The following is a 22,657-nucleotide window of genomic DNA, read 5'->3' as shown; positions in this document are numbered from 1 at the left end:
GGCCGCTGCAGCCTCTACCTGCTGGGCTCCAGCGATCCCTCCACCTCAGCCTTCCGAGTAGCCAGAATTACAGGCATGCGCTACCATGCCCAGCTGATTTTTTTATTTATTGTAGAGATGAGGTCTCACTGCCCAGGCGGGTCTCGAACCCGCGGGCTCAGGCAATCCACTCACCTCAGCCTCCCAAAGGCGCAGAATTACAGACTGAGCTACCGAGCCCTGCCACAAAATATTTTTTAAAAAACAAATGATTTCATTAAAACATATTACCATCTATCATCAATCCTGCATATCAGCATTTACAGATCATTAGAGTGTGTTTAGTACTGGTCTATCAGTTGAAATCTTTTGAGTAGTTATGACATTAGGTGCAGTTTGAAGAGTGTCACATGTAATAAGTTCATTTAATCCCTTTGTTGACCATATGAAATAACAACTATACTTTCCCCCAATTTTCAGTAGAAATACAGAAGCTTAAGAAACTTGTCCAAGGACACACTGTTTGAAAATGGCAGAACAGGATTTGAATCCAGACATTCTGTTACCAGAATTTTAAACCAAGCATTAAGGGTCATATTGAAAACATTGTTTTTAAATACAGACATATAGAAAAGTTTGAGATGAAAAAGCAGGAAAGTTAGAGAAAAGGAAGGATGAAAGGAAACCAATACAGCAGAAAATGTGAGGAAAGAGAAAGCAGTCAACAGCATAAAATGTAGTAGAGACAAATCAAATAGTAAGAGAAACATACGCATTGAATTTGACAATTAAAAGGTGACTTTTATTAAAAGGGCCCAGAAGAGCAATGGAAGCAGACCCACATACCAGAAGAAAGAAAAATAAAGAGGAGGTGACAAAGTTCAGAGTGCAGACATCTGAGAACTTTTACATGGAAATGTGTTTGAAAGAGAATGGAGGTAGGGAGTGTATTTTGATTTGCTGTCTTTTTGTTTGGCGACATTTTTGCTTTGTGTTTTAGGATGAGGAAATTTGAGTGTGTTTATGAACAAATGGAAAGAACCCAGAAGATGCAAAACCTGATTACAGAGAGATAGGCATGCGGGAGGTGGAGGGGTGGTGAAGGCCACGTTGACATGGAATGTGTGAAACCAATTTCACCTGCTTTTCCATACGTTTCTGACAAGCCATCTTGCCTTTGTACTCCAGACAGACCCCAACTTCATAGTAAAATATTAGCAGCACATCGGCATCTATTTCTCTGACAAAGCAGTCTGCTAATAAATTAAGTGTGAATGAATCAGATACAGATGGACTGAATTTTACTTGAAATAAACATGAATTACAAAATTGGAAGAGGAAAAATGCAAAAGGAAAAATTACTTTGTGCCAACTGAAAATTGTTTGAAATGTTAATTTTCCAGTTTGGCTCAATATTCCCATTTATTCTTCAGCCCTCCTTCAACTTTCTCTCAATTTGGGTAGATGATATTTGCCAGACCTTTGGGACCTTCAGAACAGGACTGGGGAAACCATGGAGTCAGGAACTTTCGGGAAGCAATGATATAAGATTTGTGTAGGCATTTATTAGTCAGCATGGAGCCTGTGGGGATGCTGGTAAGAAACGATTCTGGCATGTCTGAAGAATGTTCTCTCGCCTTAGCTAGACAGACTTAGTCATGGCAATATATCAGAGTGGAAAAATCCACGGGCTTCAGAGTCAAATCTGACCTGAGTTGGAATCCTTGAAGCACCATATATTTGTTATGTGACCTTAATCAAGTGACTTTAACACACGATTCTCAATTGCAGTATCTGGAAAATGGGAATAACAAGTACTATCACACCCAAATACACAGATTCAATAAATCTGTTTACTCACAAGCATACAGAGAGTGCCTGTAAACAGTTGTATATTCAGAAAATACAGACCAGTTTCCACGCAGAGGGGGCCGCAGAGACCTTCAAAGTTATTTAAAAAGTACAGCAGTGATTTCTAGCCTGTCTTCTGAAGATTCTTCAGATGGGATTTAGAAATATGTGTTTTTCAAAATCTTTTCAGGAGATTTTGATAATTGGTTACAATTAAGAAGCTCTGGATTGCTTTGTCAGATAAATAGATGCTGATGTGCCTCTGTTAAATGCTAGGTTAACAATTAAAAATAATCTGTGCATCCCCAGTGTGAGATTTGCTCCCCTGAAGCCTCCTCATACCTTCAAGGTTATTTTCTGCTTCCTTTAGATTTCAGCCTTGTAGGACCCAAGTAATTTAACAGAAAAACAACTATTTAATTATAGTGAGATTAAAATACTGATTCCAAATTGTGATGTGGTTTTTCATGAAGGATCTTCTCAGAGGGAGGAAAAAAGGAGTAGTTGTTGAATGAGCACTGGAATAGTTGAGTCAGTTTAAGACTCAACTCATTAATTATAACTCTAGAAAGCAGAAAACTTACCCTGTACCTTCAGTTCATAATGTATTCTTCAAGGGGTTGTTCTGAGGAATAAATGAGATATGATAGAGAAAATACCCTAGCATTTAGTAAATTACTGCTTTGTTAATATCAATCACAATATTAATAACCCAACTAAAAACGTCAGCTGGAAATAGCCATGTAATTGGTTATAGCAAATCAGACATCATCATAGATATTGGTAAGGCTTCTGAGAAAGGTCTTTAAAGAGGAATCTACTCAGTAAGCATATATCTTTTATGCTGTGTCCTTCCCTTTTTCTTATCTAGATCATGACTATAATGCTGGAAATGGATCAGCCATTTTAGTGGAAATAAATGGTGAAAAAAGGCTGAGTGAAAAGAACAGGAAGAACTTGGGTTCTTATTGGTATCCTGAATTAGCCTTGGAAGTTCTGGATTTCTTTTTTATATGAATAAAAAACTTGTGATTTATTTAAGATAATTGTTTCAGAGCTTCTGTTACTAAGTGTCACAGCAATTTTTGATGCATGAGCTATAAAACACTATAGAAGACTTTGAGTTCAAAACTCTGTAGGGCAGATTTTGCTGTATAATTTAGGAGCAGCCTTCTAGGACCCTGGAGTAGGTGTTCTGAGGCTGGATAAGGAAAACTGAGGTCCGACTTGTTTGCCCCAGGTTGATGGAAGGGTAAGATGACTAGAATCCAGGAACACTGAAGCAATGGTCACGTTCTGGAGGCTGATGCTGGAATTGATGATGGGAAGAAGAGTACAGTAGCCCCTGTCCCTTTATTCACAGTTTTGGTTAACTGTGGTCAACTGTGGCTTGAAAATATTAAATAAAAAATTTTCAGAAATATACAATTCATGTTTTAATCTTCGTGGTATTCTGAGCAGTGTGATATATCTCACATTGTTCTGCTCTATCCCGTTGAATCACCTTTTGTCTGGTGTCTCCATGCCACCTACGCTACTGGCCTGTTAGTCACTTAGTGGTCATTTAGGTTATCAGGTGAATTGGCACAGCATCTCAGTTCTGTGTTCAAGTAATCTTTATTTTACTTAGTAATAGCCTCAAAGTATAGGAGTAGTGAGTGATGCTAGCAATTCAGATATGCCAAAGAGAAGACATAAAGTACTTCCTTTAAGTGAAAATGTGAAAGCTCTCTACCTAATTAGAAAAGAAAGAAATGATATGCTGAGGTTGTTAAGATCTATGGTAAGAACAAATCTTTGTCCATGAAATTGTGAGCAGTATATTGTTACAATGGTTCTATTTAATATTAGTTATTGTTAATTTCTTACAGTGTCTAATTTATAATTTAAATGTTATGTATGTATAGTGTATTTATGAGTATTTGATTAATGTCTGTCTTTCACTAGATCTGATCTCTGTTTGGTTAAGATGTATTATCTATTATGCTGCTATCTACTATATTCCTAAAGTTGAGAAAAATTTTTGACAGCCAGGAGGCTGTAAAGAAATAGACTTTTAATAAAGAGAAGAATGAGTGAAAAGTGAAAGCTGCAATGGTAGATAAGAGCACAAAGAGAGAAAAACCAAACTCTTACTCAGGTAGAGCAAGCAGAGAAGCCTTTGAAAATACGAGGACCATCAAACATGACTTTAAAGTACAGCACAGAAGTTATCCAAACAGAGAAGATTTCCTTGTGAAAAAATATTCCAGGAGCTATTAATTGTTCAGACCTCATTCTTCATCTATAAAACAAATTGCTTGATACCTATCTTAAGAAAGGGAGGTTATGAGTATTAGCTGAGATGCGTAATGTAAATCTCTCTACCAAACACATATGAGGCATTATGATCAGTTTCTACCTCTCTCTGGCAGCCTGTTTTATATTATGGAGATCATAAAAATGGAGAAGTCTTTCAATGCTGCTACTACTACTATTAATAGTAGTAATAAGGAGGAGGAGGATTTTTCTTTATTTTATGCTATGTAATTAGCACTCGATATACACTATTTTAATCCTATAAAAGCCCTTTACAGTAGATAGTATTTTCTTCATTTTAATGGTAGAGAAACTGACTTCCAGAGGATTTAAATGTTCTGTCAAAAATCAAAGAATGGGCGGTGTCTCTTGCCCATTCCAGCTCTGGCATGTCTCTCTATCTCTCCTCTTTTCTTTCTCTAATGAACCTAGTTTAAAAAAAAAACAAATCAAAGAAGCAATTTATCTTAATAGTGAAAGTCTAATATAGTAGCTATCAACAAGTATTTATTATGTACCCATGGGAAACCAGTTTATTGTTCTATGTGCTGAAAATGCAACTGTGTATTTAAAAAAGGTGGATATTCTGCCTCCATGGGACATGCAGTTCACTGGGATAAAACATATTGTGGAGAAGTGGTTGATGCTAGCTGGTACCACACCATATGAGGGCAACTCTCCCCGAAACTTAGCGGCATTACTCTAGGTGGATAGCAACTCATATCAGTGTCTACAAATGTCTTTCTGCCTCCCATCGGTTCTTAATCTCATCATGTCATGAAGCCAGAGTCAGCAGGAAATGGGAAGAATCAGAGGCTAAAATGGTCACTTAGTGAGATCGTCAGCAGGATGACATCTCAGGTTCTAATGCCTAGAGTCAGAAAGCAGAAAAGAACTGGAGTTAGTCCAGGTACTTCAGTTCTTGTGCGTTCACATAAGACTGGAACATGTTGGTACTCAATAAATATTTGTAAGCTGTCACTGTAAAACACAGGTTCAGTGATGTATTGGCAGCTCACAGAAGCCAATTGGGCACATTTCTTTCTAACTCCTCATTCAGTAGAGTAGGCCATGGTGAGAATACTTTTACCACAGCAATCAGCAAATTCTATAGATCAGTCTCCACCACCAGCATCCTTAGTTGATTGTTAAACATTTACCAGCACACCACTGGAGAAATAACATCTCACTCTGAGTCATGGTTTTTCCACTGTAAAAATGGTGAAGGATGGAGTGATTTAAAAGTCTGAAAAGTCTGGGTGATACATTAGGGATAGCCATGGTTTGGGGTATAGCAGACTTGTATTAAATTCTAGATGCTGGCCACATTTTGCCTTTCGGGCATCCAGCAAGTCATTTGCCTCCCTGGGCCTACCTGGGCCTCAGATCTTTCTATGTAGAATGAGGTCATTAACTCCTCATAATTAGGTTTTTCTGAGCATTAAATATAAACATGGAAAATATAGACACTAATGAGCATTAGACTTCCCCTATTTCTATCTACCATCTTCATAAACTGTAAATAAAAGAATGAAGGAATTACGTGACTTTTTTTCAGAGCTTTTATACTTCTTTTTGATTAGATTACATTTAGGGTATTTTTTGTCTTGTCTAACAAATACTCGTTTTTTACTATTATTATTATTACCATATGGTCTGAGTTCTTACTCTAGAATTGCAATATTTTTAAAGAATTCTCCAAACATAATAATCTGAAGCCAGTTTCCTTTGGAAGAGACAATAAGTATGCATTTATTCAACAGTTACTTGGTAGCAGACATTGTGCTGGCATGTTACTTATGTGGCCCATTAAATCTTCCGAAGAAAAGAACTGAGTCTACACCTCAGAGAGAAAACATTTTCTTTGGACATTTGCAGAAGCCTCGTTGTACCACCAGGGAGCAGTAAATAGCTACTATTCAGGATTTTGAAAACAAGTCCCCACTATCAGATTACTACAGTTCTCTTTGGATACAACATGATAGTAAATATTGAGTAAGCTTTGACTGGCCAATCACTCAGAAGAGCGTTAGGGTTGAGGGGAGGGACCTATGAGCTACAACCACATGTCTGATTTCAGGTATGCAGACCATAGACATTTCCAGGAGATGAATAAACAGGGATGTAATTTTCCAAGTGAGCATGGAATAATATATTCTTGCCACTGCTTTTTAGAGAAAGGGAGACAAACCCAAAGACAGACAAAGACTCATCCAAGCTCATTCAATGAGTTAGCAGCAGAACTGGATGCAGAACCTATATACATCATATTTACATTGACTCACCTGTTGATAAGTAGGTACATATATTTGGAAATATCCTGATACCATGTATTGTTAAAGAGAAAACGGTGACTTTTCTTCATAATGACTGTTTCCATCTTAGGACTTCAGAGAGATCTCACTTATTACTTCTATTTGTATTGTTATTAGACAATTCTGAGTTTATTGCCTCTCTACAGAAGCTAGCCAGAAAGATAGGGAAAAATGTAAGGGAACTTACCTAAGAAAACTAAACAAACATCTTTTTCAGGAATGTAATTGTGGCGACCACAGATAAAGGGTCTTTTTCATTTTGAATATTGTACCCGGAGAGGACTCCAGCAGGAGGGCAATGCACTCATTCAATCTTCTTTATTTCATGAAATAGTAATTAAATTGCTAGAGTCCAATTCTGCATCAGGTTCTTTCTTAGAAACTGTCAAATGAATAGAAATAAGACGTAATTTCTTATGGGTATAAGTAAGATATATTTCATACCTTAGTCCACAGTCTACTGGTACATCCTGGCAAGAAACTGAAAAATTGCAATACAGAATCATAAAATTGATTGTTGTGGATACATGCCACTGATTAAATTCTGTTCTTCACTAAAACACATACTGGGAAACCACTTTTTACTCACTGAGACAAGTCTTTCTTGGGAAAAGAGGAGCAGAGTAGGGTACTTTACAAATATGAATGTCTATGTAGGTACTTTGGAATCCCTTGATAAGCCTCTACTAGAAAGATAAACCACTCTTGTGTCACTGAGATTAGAGTCGCTGAAACGGAAACTGAGAAACTAAGAGCACATCTCTTGGAAGGTTGGGCTTGCAACACCATTGTAGAGGGGAAGGGCAGTCTGATCCTATGTGCCAAAAATTCCTATCTTTTTATTTTGTATTTATTTATTTATTTTAACTTTTAATTTTTTATTTTAAAGATGTGGGGTACAATTCAGGGTTAGGTACACAAATGCTCATTATGCAGATACCTTTGTTGATGAGGTGTGTCCCTCCCTCCCCTGGCAGTTTCCCTCAACTGCCAATCCTGCCCCTCCTCGCCTGGCAGTTTCCCACTACTACAAATCCCTTTCTTATAGTATTATGATAATTGTTCAGGGTTCACTGATGAGTGAAAACATATGGTACTCTGTTCTGTGTTTCTGTGATAGATCATTGCATATGACTGAAGCTAAATCCATCCAAGTTGCTACAAAGCCCGTATGTTTGTCCTTTATGGCTGCATAATATTCTATCATATAGAATATCTACCACATTTTTTTAACCAGTCCAGCTTCAGTGAGCAGTATGGTTGGTTCCATGCTTTTGCTATTGTGAATAGAGCTATAACAAACATGCGTGTGTAGGTATCTTTTTTGTAGAATGATTTGAGTTCCTCTGGGTATATTCCCAATAGGGGGATTGCTGAGTCATATGGAAGGTCAATTTGTAGTTCTTTCAGAAATCGCCACACTGTTTTCCAAAGAGTTTGCACTAGTTTGCATTCCCACCAGCAGTGTAGAAGTGTTCCTTTTTCTCTGCATCCTCACCAGCATCTGTTGTTGTTTGTTTTATTAATGATAGCCATTCTTACTGGAGTTAGGTGGTATCTCAATGTGGTTTTGCTTTGCACTTCTCTGATGAAAATCCTATCTTTTTAAGTTGATTCTCAGGAAGGGAAGGCATAGGGATTCCAGGTTTGTGACATATCCACAGATATTATCATTAATTTAACCATAATCTTTGTGTCTAGCTGATAACTTGAGACAGGGCTGGTTATGTACCTGAGGGAACTAATCATGAGTATTTTCAAATGGAGAGCTCCACAGTGGGGCCTTTTGGCCTCACTTGCCTAAGAATATATGAGTACTTCCTCCCTTGAAGAACCAGAGCAGGAGGCGTTGTGGTTGGACAGGTATGGTCCCATGGAAAGATGAGACAGCACAGCCTGTTAGAACAGAGATTAGCAGTTTCCAAAGGGATAGATTTGGCAGCTAGTAACAATGGCAGGAATGCTCTTATCTGACACTGTTTCTCTTGCTTTATTTTAGAGATTGGGCTGACTTCACTTTTAGGATTTCATAAGTTCATGTTTTGTTTATTGTTGTTGCTGCTGTTATCTTGATGGCTCATTTTTAAGTTTTTGGTAAGAGGAAACTCTAAAAAATGTATACTGTACAATAATGAAATCATGTAATAATTATTTTTATAGGAATGACCATCTGGAGATCTGAGGAATTTCATTAGAAAAATCAAACATATGTAACTGTATTTCTACTCTGAGTTCATGAGGTGATTTCTAGAGGCCAAAATGATGTTAGAAGTGTGGTTTTCGTAGGCATAAAAAGGAGGGATCTCAACTATGACCGAAATAGCAGAAAGGCTGCCCAGAGGAAAGAGGGCTGAGAATGGACAAGTGAGCTCCGGAAAACAGTCAAAAGGGGGAATTCCAGGCAGTGGGAACAGTATGTGCAAAGTCAGAGATGCCTGAAATTATAGCCATGACTTTTGCATTGACCATGTACCAGGGGGTGAGACAGAATCCCACTTATAGAATAGTAGAGAGAATCATTTCATTTTGTTTGTTTTGTTTTTGAACTGGGTTTGGAATTCCACATGGCCACAGCATCGGTTCATGAACAGAATGAATAGAGCAGAAGTCAGCAGCCTCACTTACTGGGTTAAAGAGTCAGAGGTCACCTTCAAGGCCATGGAAAACTTTGCCATAGGAAGGGTCTCTTGGGTTCTGAAGAATAAAACCTCTGAGTATGTGGACCACTGAGTGACATCTTTAGCTGAACTGGAGACCTATAAGGAGAGATGGGATCAAGAAGAAAACCGTCACTTCCCTGTCACTATTGATTTGGTCTTCATAATCATCTGTAAGGAAGACAGGGCAGGACTGTTTTCTTTTGATGGATGACAAATGAAAGCCAGAACACAGATGCCTGCCAGACAGTCAGAAGCCAAACTCACACCAGCTCATACAGGTGATAAAAACAAGTTGTACTCACAATGCCTTCCATTCTTTCCCTTCCTTCCTCCTTGGTTTTTTAGCCCAGCTTGGCTGCAGAATCTGACTGCAAGTACTTTATTTCCATTATCTGAGTCTTAATTTCAATAGTAGTATCTATTAGACATTGTACACTCTGTCCTACCTAAGAGTTTTGAGAAACATAAAATCCAAACTCCTTGAGCACCCTAGACGGTCATTTGCAATCTGACCCTTACCCTCCTCCCGTTAATCTCCTAATACTCAACACATGCTGCCCCACCCCTAATATCTTATTCAAGTCACAATAAATGACTTTGAATTCTTTGCCACCATCATATGCAGCCTCAGCACATTTTTCTATTCATGTGGAAAGCAGTTCTTTTCATTCCCATTACTGGAGAACTCCCATTCTTCCTTCAAGTCTGAGTTTAAATGTCACCTCCTCCAGAAAATCTGCCCTACCTACATGGAATGCTACTTCTTTCTGTGTTTCCCTTCTTCTCCCATGACACACTCTCTTCCTCCACAGCACCTATCACAGTATATTGGAACTGTCTGGCTTTTTACCTGTCTTTCCCACCAGAGAAATAGAAGCTAACAAGTAGTAAGCAAGGTTATGTTATCCTTCCTCATCTCTCCAGTACCAACATAGCATTTGACAAATGGCACAGACTTAAAAATGATTGGATGAAAAAAGAAAAACTAAAAATACCAGTGCAGATAATGCAATTATTTAGAAGGACAGGTAAGGAAAAATGTAACAATCCTCTGTTGCAACACTTGGCTATTTGTTTCCATAGCAGCTTGGAACCCTTCATACTCTCACATTTTACCCTTGCTTAAGAGGTCAAGCAAGGTCTGCTCTAGCAGGGTGCCTGTCTTCCTCTGGAAAGTATTCCCTGGTCACATTTTGCATTCTTTTGCTTCTGATGTTGTCAGGGAAGTCAGGAGCTTCTGGGATCTCGATTAGCCGCAGGCTGTGTGAACAGACTCTGGGCCAGAGATTCCGCGGGGAAGAACACTTCTAATGTGAACAGAGCTGTTCTGAAGGCATATGAAGAAAGCAGGTGGCATTTACTCTTGCTGTGAGCAGACGTGGTGGTAAGGTATAAAGGAAAATGAATGAAATTCAAATATATGTTGAGGCCCTCAAAGGCAGTGGGACACAAGAAAAGGTGAGCTTAAAATTTAAAGGCACACATCCCATATTTAGAATGCAGATCTTCCAGGTTCTGTAGAATGATATCAGTACTTCAACTCTTAGGTCTGTTCTAGGGATGAAATGAAGTAGTTCTTTTGGGCTGTATAAATGAATTCTGGCGTTTAGTAGACTCTATCTGTTTATCTATCTTAATGTACAAATGAATGAAAATGTATCCATCCTTCAAATATAGTATGATCCCACAATTTTTAAAATTAACACGACATCAGAAAACCTTATTTATTTTTAATCTTTCACTATGTAATAAACAGTAACTTAAGTCTCCAGTACCAGGAACCCACAGTATGAGAGGGATCTACATGTTACCAGTTCTCTGTATCTATAAGTTGCACAATAGCCACTAAAAGAAAAGCCTAAACTGGTGATCTGAAAATGTGGATGAGTAGCAGGCTCTGCAATAACTGTTCCAATTAATGCCTGTCTGCTAACAGAAATGGAGATTCCAGAGACACTCTGATTATTACTCACTCTCACCCCATCTTCATCTGTCTAACCTAGTCTGTCATCTCCCGGGGACAGCAGGCTCTTATAAGACAGGGGAGCAGATATGCATGTAGTTAGCTCTGCTGCCAGTTGGAAAGCCAGTGATCCAATGTCTCCAGTAGACAGGCTCAGGCATCCCTCTCTTGTTGGAAACATTAGCATCCAGAGGTACACTAGGGAGGCTATTCATGCCTTGGGCTTGCTCTAGGGTCAATGCGGTGGGTGCTGCTCTGGGTTGGCTAACCCACTTGGGCTTCAGTCCAGCAGCACACAGCTCATCACTCCTCTCTGTAGATATAATGGTGCCATGCTTGACTTCTTAGCCAACCAAAGTAGGAGCCACGCCAAGTTTTCTGCAAATTCAGCTAAAAATGTATTTACATCAAACAAAGACACCCTTCAGATCTTGACTTCAAGTGTGGAACTAACTAAAAGGCTCTGTTCCTAACCCATTGGATTACTGTAGTACTGACACAAATTAAGATGTCATTTATGGACTAGCTATAAGGGTGCTGAGCATGCAGTAATGTGATGCCCATATTTTTCTCCTACCTAGTCTGATCGTGCAACCCTCTTTTCTGTTAATAGCATCCCATTGCCTATGGTAAAAATCCTCCCCCAACTTTTCTGATCCTGGCAAAAGAAGGAGGCGTATCATTCTTGTGGCTGCTGATTACTCAACAACAGGGAAATCTAGGCTGGTTCATTCATAATACCGAATTTCAATGGACAGGGGAATAAATAGCTCAGAAAGAGAAGGAAGAAAAAGAAGAGGAAAGGAAGAAAAGGAGATTTAAAAAAAGAAGAACAGAGAAAAGGAAGGCAGTGAAGACATAGGAGAAGGAGAGGAAAACAAGGAGAAGATGAAGGAGAAGGAGATCATTTAAACTTTAGAACCTACAAGAATCTGATACAAAGGAAGTCAGTGTCCACTCCCTGGACAGCATAAATTGTACGTGTACCTGTGTGTATGTGCCTATGTGTGTGGTGTGTTTTTGTGTTGAGGTGTGTTGGGATTATAGATGATTTATACTTTCTGTGTCTTTGTTTTGAATTTTTCTCAATAAAAATAGAAAACTCTTTCCATATGACCTAACAATCCCCTGTCTGGGAATATACCTGAGGGAACTCAAATAACGTATGAAAATATACCTGAAAATATACTTGAAAACTCAAATAATAAAAAGATGAAATATATTCCAACAGAATGTATTTATTCAATATATCGTGAATTCAATATTTCAATTCTATACATTCTATTTATTCTATGAAATTAATAATACTAAATAATAGTAATAAATAACACTAGTAAAGAGGAATCTTGAAAACCCAATATTAGCTAAGAAAGCCAGATCCCAAAGAGTACATGCTATATGAGTCCATCGACATAAAGTTCAACAAAAGCAAACATCTTCTCTTAGAAGCTATGGTATTGAAAGTAAGGAGAGGGGTTTTCTGTGTGGAGAATACTGAAGGGCATAAAGAAGTGGGCTTCTGGGAGCCAGCAATGTTTAGTTTCTTATATAGCTACTGGTTATGAATGTATTAAATTTGTGAATATGTTTTGAGCACTGAACTTGTGATTTGTGCACTTTTCTATTTGTCTGTATGTCTAATATTTTAATGGGATTTTTAAAGAGTCCTTAGGCAAAACTTGTCCTAACTAATCTACCTTAATTGTTCACTAATGATCTCTAATTTGTTCTGGCATACTCAAGGTGAATATCCCATACATTTGATCCCATAAAATATATGTAACTCATTTTAAAAAATAATTCCAAACTAGTCCTTACTGGTTTGAAAATTAATGACTATTGTATCCTTCTATGCTGCTGCTTTTTCCTTTTTCATTTAAAAAAATTTTTATTTTAAAGATGTGGGGTATAGTTCAGGGGTAGGTAAACAAATGACCATTGCACAGGTAAAGTTTGGGCCTCACTTTGGTCCCCACTTTACCTGGTTTGAGGTCACATATATTGATTGATGAAGTATGTCCACCCCTGGCAGTTTCCCACTACTGCCAATCCCTTTCTTAAGGTATTATGATAATTGTTCAGGGTCCGCTTATGAGTGAGAACATGTGATACTCAGTTCTTTGTTTCTGTGAGAGATCACTGAGTATTATAGATTCTAAGTTCATCCAAGTTGCTGTGATGTTCATAATTTTGTCCTTCTTTGTGGCTGCATAATATTCCATCATGTAGATGTGCCACATTTTTTAAATCTACTCTACTTTTGATGGGCAGTATGGTTGGCTCAATGTTTTTGCTATTGTGAATAATACTGCAATAAACATGTGAGTGTAGGTATATTTTCATACGTTATTTGAGTTCCCCCAGGTATATTCCCAGACGGGGGATTGTTAGGTCATATGGAAAGTTGATTTTTAGATATTTTGGGGATCACCACACTGTTTTCCACAGAGGTTGTGCCAGTTTCCACTCCCACCAACAGTGTAAAAGTGTTCCCTTTTCCCCACATCTTCATTAGCATCAGTTGTTTTTTGAGTTATTGATGGTGACCATCCTGACTAGAGTTAGGTGGTATCTCAGTATGGTTTTAATTTGCATTTCTTTGATAATTAGTGAGGCTGAGCATTTTTTCACATATTTGTTGGTTGATGGTATGTCTTTTGAGAAGTGTCTATTCATATATTTTGAGCACTTTTTAATAGGACTGTTTGTTATTTTCTTTTTTGGCATGTTTGAGTTCCTTGTAGATACTGGATGTTAGGCTTTGTCAGAAATACAGTTGGTAATATATATTTTTCATTCTGTGGGCTGTCTTCCTGCTCTCTTAATGGTTTCTTTTGCTTTGCAGAAGCTTTTCAGTTTGATGCGGTCCCACTTGTCTATCTTATTTCTTATGGCATGATCATTTGGGGTTTGATCAGGAATTGGTTGCCAGTTCAAATTTTCATAAGGGTGCCTCCTGCATTTTCTAAGGTTTTTATAGCTTGAGGTTTAATGTTTAGATCTTTGATCCATTTGGTGTTGATTTTTGTGTATGGTGATAGGTAGGGGTCTTGTTTTAATCTTCTGCATGTGGTCAGTCAGTTTTTCCAGCACCATTTACTGAGTAAGTGATCCTTTCCCCACTGGTTGTTAGTGGAGGCTTTGCTGAAGATGAGTTGGTTGAGAAATTGAGGTTTTGCTTCCAGAATCTCTATTCCATCGCATTGGTCTATATGCCTGTTCTTGTACTAATACCAGGCTAATTTAATTATTGTAGCATTATAATAAAATTTAAAGTTTAGAAGTGTGATACCTCCCCCTGTGTTTCTTTTACTGAGGGTTATTTTGGCTATTCATGGTCATTTGTGTTTCCATATGAATTTCTGCATTGTCATTTCCAATACTGAAAAGAATGATGCTGATAATTTAATGAGTATGGGTCAGCATGAAAATCAAAGCAGAAATTAAAAGATTTCTGGAAACAAATGAAAAGAAGACATATCTTACCAAAATCCCTGGGATGCCATAAAAGCAGTACTGAGAGGAGAATTCATTTCTTTATGAACACATATCAAGAAAATGGAAAGATCACAAGTTAACAGCCTAACAAATCACCTAAGGGAGGTAAAAAAAAAAGACAAGACCACCAAAACCCTAACTTCAGCAAAAGACTCCAGATCACCAAAGTAAAAGCCTAAATATAGGACATAGAAGACAAAAATATCATAGAAAAAATTAATGAAACAAAAAAGCCGCTTCTTTGAAATGATAAACAAGACTGACAGATACTTAACCAGATTGACCTATAAAAAGAGAGAAAAGGTTCAAATAAATACAATCAGAAATGCAAAAGATCAAATCACAACAGACCCTGAAGAAATACACAAAATTTTCAGAGATTACTATGCATACCCATATAAAAACAAACTCAAAAACCTAAATGAAATGGAGCACTCTCTGATATCGCACAACCTCAAGGATTGAAACAAGAATAAATTCAGACATTAAATAGACTGGTAGCAACCCAGAAAATCGACTCTGCCATAAGAAAACCACCCTCAAAAAAAGCTCTGGACCAAATGACTTTCCAGTGGAGTTCTACAAAACATACAAGGAGGTAGTTGATACCAATCCTATTGAAAGTATTCCAAGCAATTGAGAATCTGGAATTCTCCCAGATCTTTTTGTGAAGCTAACATCACACTGATACCCAAACTGAGTAAAGATCCAACAAAGAAAGAGAGCTACAAGCCAATACCCCTGATGAACATAGATGCAAAAATACCCAACAAGATTATAGCAAATCGGATCCAACAACACATCTCAAAAACAATCCACCATGACCAAGTAAGCCTCATTCTTGGGATGCAGGGCTGGTTCAACATCTGCAAACCATAAATGTCATTAAATACCTCAATAGATGTAAAAATAGTAATCACATGATTATATCATTAAATGCTGAAAAATCTTTTGATAAAATCCTGTATCTCTTCTTGATAAAAACCCTTGGACAACTAGGCATAGAGGGAAAATTCCTCAAAATAGTAAGAGCCAACTATGATAAACCCACAGCCAGCACATTGCTGAATGGACAAAAATTGGAAGCACATCCCCTGAAAACTGGAACAAGACAAGGTTGCCCACTTTCACCCCTCCTGTTCAATGTAGGGTTGGAAGTCCTAGCATGAGCAATGAAACAAGAGAAGGAAATCAGGGGCTTTCAAATAGAAAAAGAGGAAGTCAAGTTATCCCTCTTTGTTGATGATACGATTCTATACCTCAAAAGTCCAAGACAATTTGTAAAAAAAACCTTTTTGCACTGATAAAGTACTTCAGCAAAGTCTCAAGGTACTAATAAATGTGCAAAAGACAGTTGCATTTTTAGACATCAACAATAAGCAGACAGAGAGTCAAATAAAAAGCACAATTCCATTTACAATACAACAATAACAACAACAAAAACCTCAGTATCTTCCTAACCAGAGAAGTGCTTTTCCCTTTTTCTGTTAATTTTCAGCAAAATTCTGAATCCAGCCTTCTCCCAAATGACTGTGGTGTTAAAGACATATTTTTTCTGAACCTCATTCAGAATCCAACTTCTGAATAGATCAAGAGAAGCCAGCTCTGCTTTTTCTGAATGATAACTTAGACGTATCCAACAATTTATGGAAGGAGACTGAAATAATTATGGTGCTGCTCATTTGTCACAAGAGCCAAACTGAATTACACATACATAAACATACCCAATTTTAGGTATAATACACATGCACGTAAATGCAGTACAGTATTTTTATTGGAATGATCAGAATCAGGCTCCTCTTATGAAGCAAATTATCTCTTACTGGGATTTTGATACATGGCTGTGATAGAAATTGAGATCCCAAGCACCTAGTTGTTAGCCAGTCCAAGCACTTTGGAGGAAAAAAAGGCAAAGTCACTCAAAGTAAGAATGGGGGAGGAGTGAACTTGTGGCTCCTTGGAAAAAGAAAGATTAGAGAGTAAAGGAGATTCAGAGAAAAATGAGAAGTCTTCCATGATGCAGAAAAAATATTTTTGAAATGAAGACACAAAAACCCTTGTGTGAACAGGGCTTTGTGGAGCCTGAAGACAAGATTGAGTTTCTCGTTAAGGTTAGTATCATGCATGTTATCAGATGAACAGAGAGTAGAAAAATAAGGAGTTCAGGATGTGGAGGAATCCCTGAGAAATGAGTTGCTGGATATCTGTTGAATATTTGGTTAGGTTTTGACTTCCACTGGAAACGTACAGATCAGGAAATCAGTGGAGAAGGAGAAAGAGGTTTGGTCAGGGAATCCAAATGACAACTAAGTTACACATAAATATAAAAGTGAGTTATCTTGAAATCATGCTTTTTACCACATTACAGGTAAAGTTTTGCTGCTCTTTTTGTTTTGCTTTGCTTCATTTTACCATTTTATGTTTGATTTACATAAAGATCTAGATATTTAATACATATAGCTTGATGTATTTGGAGATAAGTATATAACCATAAAGCCATCATCACTATCAATGCCATACATTTACCCATGACCTCCAAAAGTTTTCCTTCACCCCCTTTGGTTACATTTTGCTTTGCTTTTTTAATTATTATTTTGTGGTAAAAGTCCTTAACATAAGATATACCCTTTTAGCAAAGTTACACTTTTTTTTTTTTTTGAGTTGGAGTCTCACTTGGTCACCCAGCCTGGGGTGCAGTGGCCGCTCCCGGCCACCGCAGTCTCGCCTGCTGGGCTCCGGCGATCCTTCCGCCTCAGCCTTCTGAGTAGCTGCAATTACAGGCATGCACTACCACGCCCAGCTGATTTTTTGATTTATTGTAGAGATGAGGTCTTGCTGCCCAGGCAGGTCTCGAACCTGCGGGCTCAGGCAATCCACTCACCTCAGCTTCCCAAAGGCGCGGGATTACAGGCTGAGCCACCGAACTTGGCTAAAGTTATACTTTTAAATATTACTAGAGCTCAATGGTCTTCAATACTTTCATGGGTTGTGTTTTATTTTACAAAATCAAATCACTCATCTCATATTAGAAAAATTATGATATGTACCATGTCATGTGCTAGGTGCTGGGAATATAATGATGACCAAGTCAAACAATAGCCCTAACTTGTATTTAGGCTTATGTTCTAGTAGGGACAGCATAAATAAAACAAATTATTATACAAATGTTATGTCAAGATCCCATGGGAGACTATAACAGATAACACAAACTTTACCTAAAGGAAAACTCACAATATCCCAAGAATAAGATTAACAAAGTAGATGATTGACATCAAGTTGCTTTGAAGACCAATAAGAAATGATAGAAAAAGTAAGAGGTGCTCAGATGATATTAAAAATCAGTCATATTCACCACAATCCATCTCAGGTAGCTATGAAATAAGTTGCCAATCCAACAAATTTTACTATAAACTTGTCTTCTTGGAAAATATATAAATGATTTCCAATGCATTTGTGGGTTATCTTTAATTTGTTGTTTTTAAATTTCCTCTCAAATTTTACAATAAGCCTCTAAAAAATTGTATTCAAACCATTCACTTTTTATTTCTAGAAATAAGATGTTACTAGAAATAAGTGGTAAAAAAGCCTGTTCTGGTTTATCATGAAGATCAAGGTAATAAAACTGATATTCCACAGCTTAGGCATGAAGTTTTTTTTTAATAAATAGATAATATGAATGTGATCTTTAACATTAAAAAGTCTATGTGTTTAAAGAGTTAAAAATTATGCAGTAGAATACAAAATTTCCCTCTTGGAATAGCAATACTTATTTTTTAAAAAATCAATCATGGTAAGGTGTGTTTGAAAGAATACTTATTGAGAATTGCAATCAGTACTTTGTTTTGGAAGATTTTTTTTTTTTTTTGAGTTGGAATCTCACTCCATCACCCAGGCTGGAGTGCAGTGCAGTGGCATGCTCACGGCCACCCCAGGGCCAACCTGCTGGGCTCCAGTGATCCTTCCACCTCAGCCTTGTTTTGGAAGAATTTATTACAAAATTTACATTGTTAACCTGAATTGCACCCCACATCTTTAAAATAAAAAAAAATAAAAGTTTTGAAAGACATTTACATTGTGCTTATCTGATAATCAAAGGTTTTAATTATAGGTGCTATCCATAGATTATTTTTACATTTATATGCAAATATATGTATAAGAGTATTCATTGCAACATTTTTTGTATGTATGAAAAATGTAAAACCAAATGTCTAATAGTGGAAAAGTTTAGGCCAACTTTCAGGGATTCTTCCTATAAGAACAGTGTTTGTGAGTGAGGGGCTCAAGATGGCCAGCTAGAAGCAGCTGGTGTGTGCCTCTCTCATGGAGAGGAATCAAAATAGGGAGGGAACCTCAGCTTTCAGAGCAGGATGACCAAGTGCACTCTCTGAGACCCACCAAAGAAACAGCAGGACTCTGGTAGGCAAAGAGGAGAGAAATCAGACAGCCTAGGTTGGAACAAGGGAGGCTCCTTAACTGGTTGCCCCTGTGGATGGCAAACAACTTCCAGAGCAGAGAAAGGGTGAATGAGGAAATCCCAGGGCTCGGTGCTCCTGCCATGGACTTTGATATCCCCTTGAGGTTCGTGGGTCTCCAGTCCCACATGGGAAACCGCTTAGATACTATACAGCAGCACACTGCTAGGATCCCATTGAGCTTTTCAGTTTGAGTCTGGAGTAACTCCAGCAGTGCCATCCTGAGAGCTCAAAGTCAGCAGGCTACATCCTCCCACCAGCTGGTAGGCAGGAGAAGGAGTAGGAAGACCAGGCACTTTCATTTGCCCCAAGGACAAGTTTCACTGCTGCTGGCATTTTCTGTCTGGGGTGAACAGAGGTGCGATGACTTGTGAATGGATGAGGTTTTGCATTCTGAGTGCAGACTGCCTGTGTCGAAGGTGTGGGAGCTGAGTGTAACCTGCTATCTGGCAGCCCCACTGCTTCATATGAACTCTTTTGGACAATAGAGGCAGCTCAACTCATCCCTGGAACATTACCCCCAATGGTCAGGTGAACGCTTTCCTGATTCCCAATGGGATTGCTATTTGTGCACTCATGTGGGAGCTGGAGCACGAGCATATCTGACCTAGTGCTCCCCAACCAGCTTTGCCCACCCATTTGCCTTGAAAGCCCAATACTCAGGGAATTTCTTGAGCCTCATAGTACCACTCATTGCCTGGTACAACTGAGTCCATCTGTGGGGCAACATAGGCCAAGCAGAAAGCCCACAACCACCACCACAGCTAGCTCTGTCCTGTAAACACCTCATCTTGGCAGGCAGTCAACTGACACAGCCCTTTACAACATCTAAAACAATAACACAGTGCTTGAGAAGGTCTGTTGCCTGATCTCAGTTAACACCACTATCTGTACCACTGCAACCACTCAGGAGGCCTTGAGTCTGTACATGTACGCAGCACAGCACCACCACAACTAGCAATTGAGAATGTTACCTCTAAGGCTATGCATAACCAAGGAAACCCTACAGGGTCTACATCACTCCTGTTAACCTCAACAACGCTGATGCTTGCACCTGCAGCTGGTAAACCAGAAGATTGGTCATCCCAGTTCAGCACTACCCAACACATGCCCCCTTTAGGAGCTAAGAGGAATGCCCATGCCACTGCACATCTTGCACACTAGGCCATACCTGAGGCATCAAAGAGTGTCTCTGAAGAGCCCTTCAAAGACATTGGTGACCAATTCTTCTCAGAAGATAGAACCAAAGCTACAGGTAAATAATCAAAGCCCAAACGGAGTGAAGTAGAGAGTACCGAAGCCTGACATAGAGTTCATTGGAAGTGTTTACAACACATGCAAAGGAAATAAAGAAACAAGAAACTTACAGAGATAAAATCCTGAAAGATTTAGGATTCTGTGGAAAGGGTAGGTGGGAACGCTTCTGGCCTCTCTGGCCTAGTCTAGCAGACTGCTTGTACCTGAATTCAAGGAAAGCTTCTCTGCCCTCATGAGCCTAAGTATTGAAGTGCTTTGCAATTTGGGGACTTCTTAAAGGCATTACACTGAGTTACCAGGTCCCACAAAGTATTGTCCATCTCCTCCTGGACCAGAGCTGCAGTAGCTGGTGCCAAATTGGTTGCACACAAGGGACTTTGCTCTGTACAGGGACTTCAACTTTCCATTACTGGGATTCCTTGAAGCCCCTCCCAGTACTGGCTTGAATTGCAGGAGCCTTATAGAGCAACTAGGCCCAGAAGAGTAGCAGAACTCACAGTAGTCAGGCACTCACAGATTGCCACTCCCAGGGGAAGGGTAGTATACCATATCAGAAGAAGACCCCATGGAACCAGAAAAACAAATCCAGATTGCAGCTTTCTCTGTGTCCCAGAACTCTCTGCCTGAGGGAAGTTTCTTTCAGCAGAGATGCAAACACAGTGATATGCTCAATGGGGAAAGGTGGCAGTTCTGTTCAGCAACTGAACAGCCCTGGTGCCTGTAAAGGGTCTCGGAGAAGTGGACTTCTCCACCACTTCACCTACCACAGCAGACATTCACTTATCTTGCAGGAGCTCAGTGCAAGTGCACTAGCTGACACTTCTCTTCAGCATTTCAGATTAACTGAAACCCTTGGGAAGTGTAGGCCCTTTGGGCTCAGACTTGCATAAAAGGTAGAATTTCAGTTCTTCTCTACATAGAATGTCAGTGGTCCTAAACATAGACAGAAGTGCATATCTGATCTGAAAATCTGGAACACCAGGACAAGGGAATAATAAGAAAGTGGACTGCTTTCCTGCCAGACTAGTAGTGAAGCTGAAGTGGTTCCTTTCCTCCCTCTGATGAAGGTTTCACTTCATTTCACTGGGTGCTCCCCCAACTGCCTCTATCAGCACTGAGACTTTTGCCCACATAGAGATACTGCATATAACCTCCCACTTCCACTGCAACCAGTTCTCACCCACAGGTCCCACATATCATACTACCAAATGAGATAAACTTCATGAGTCCTCTGGCATTTAGACCCACATGAGAGAGTGAACCTACACACACACACCCAGTGACTGCTACTAAAAGTGGCATAAGAGAAAATCAATGCACAAAGAATCTCTCTAACCAAGGAGTTCATACAGGGCCTTTGCCCTTGAAAGTACCCAGAGCCAATGGCATATAACCCTATACAATATACATAAGAAATGCATCAATTTCTAATAGGGGGAGAAAACAATAGAATTAAAAATAAATTTAACAATAATAAGAAGAAATAGTCTATCCAAATGTTGAAAAAAAACAAAAGCAAAAATAATCCTGGTAACATGAAAAAACAAATTTACAACTTTCTCAAAAGATCACACTAATTCTCTAGCAATGAATCCTAACCAAAATAAAATATTTGAAATTCCAGATAAAGAATGGAAAAGGATGATCATAAAATTGCTTAATGAAATTCAAGATAAGATTGAAAATCAACATAAAGAAATAAAAACCTATTGAAAATATGAATGAAGCCGGGCTCAGTGGCTCAGCCTGTAATCCCGCACCTTTGGGAGGCTGAGGTGAGTGGATTGCCTGAGCCCGCGGGTTCGAGACCTGCCTGGGCAGCAAGACCTCATCTCTACAATAAATCAAAAAGTCAGCCGGGTGTGGTAGTGCACACCTGTAGTTCCAGCTACTTGGAAGGCTGAGGTGGAAGGATTGCCGGAGCCCAGCAGGTCCAGGCTGCGGTGGCCGGGAGCGGCCACTGCACTCCAGTCTGAGCGACAGAGTGAGACTCCAACTCAAAAAAAAAAAAAAGAAAATATGAATGAAAAATTATCCAAAGAGATAGATACTTGAAAGAATTTTTTGAACTTCTGAAAATGAAAGACTCATTTAGGGAAGTATAATACACAGTGGAAAGTTTTAAAAATAGGTTGGACCAAGTAGAAGAAAACATTTCAGAACTTGAAGACAAGACCTTCAATTTAATCCAATTAGACAAAAATTAGAAGAAAAAAAGGAGAAAGAAAAGACCAGAACAAAGTCTCTAAGAAATGTGGAATTAGTTGGGCTCGGTCGCTCAGCCTGTAATTCCGTGTCTTGGGAGTCTGAGGTGAGTGGATTGCCTGAGCCCATGGGTTCAAGACCTGCCTGGGCAAGCGAGAT

This window comes from Carlito syrichta, unplaced genomic scaffold, assembly GCF_000164805.1.
Source record: "Carlito syrichta isolate Samal-C Ts95f unplaced genomic scaffold, Tarsius_syrichta-2.0.1 Scaffold308684, whole genome shotgun sequence".
NCBI classification, from domain to species: domain Eukaryota; kingdom Metazoa; phylum Chordata; class Mammalia; order Primates; family Tarsiidae; genus Carlito; species Carlito syrichta.
This window is presented reverse-complemented; position numbering follows the sequence as displayed.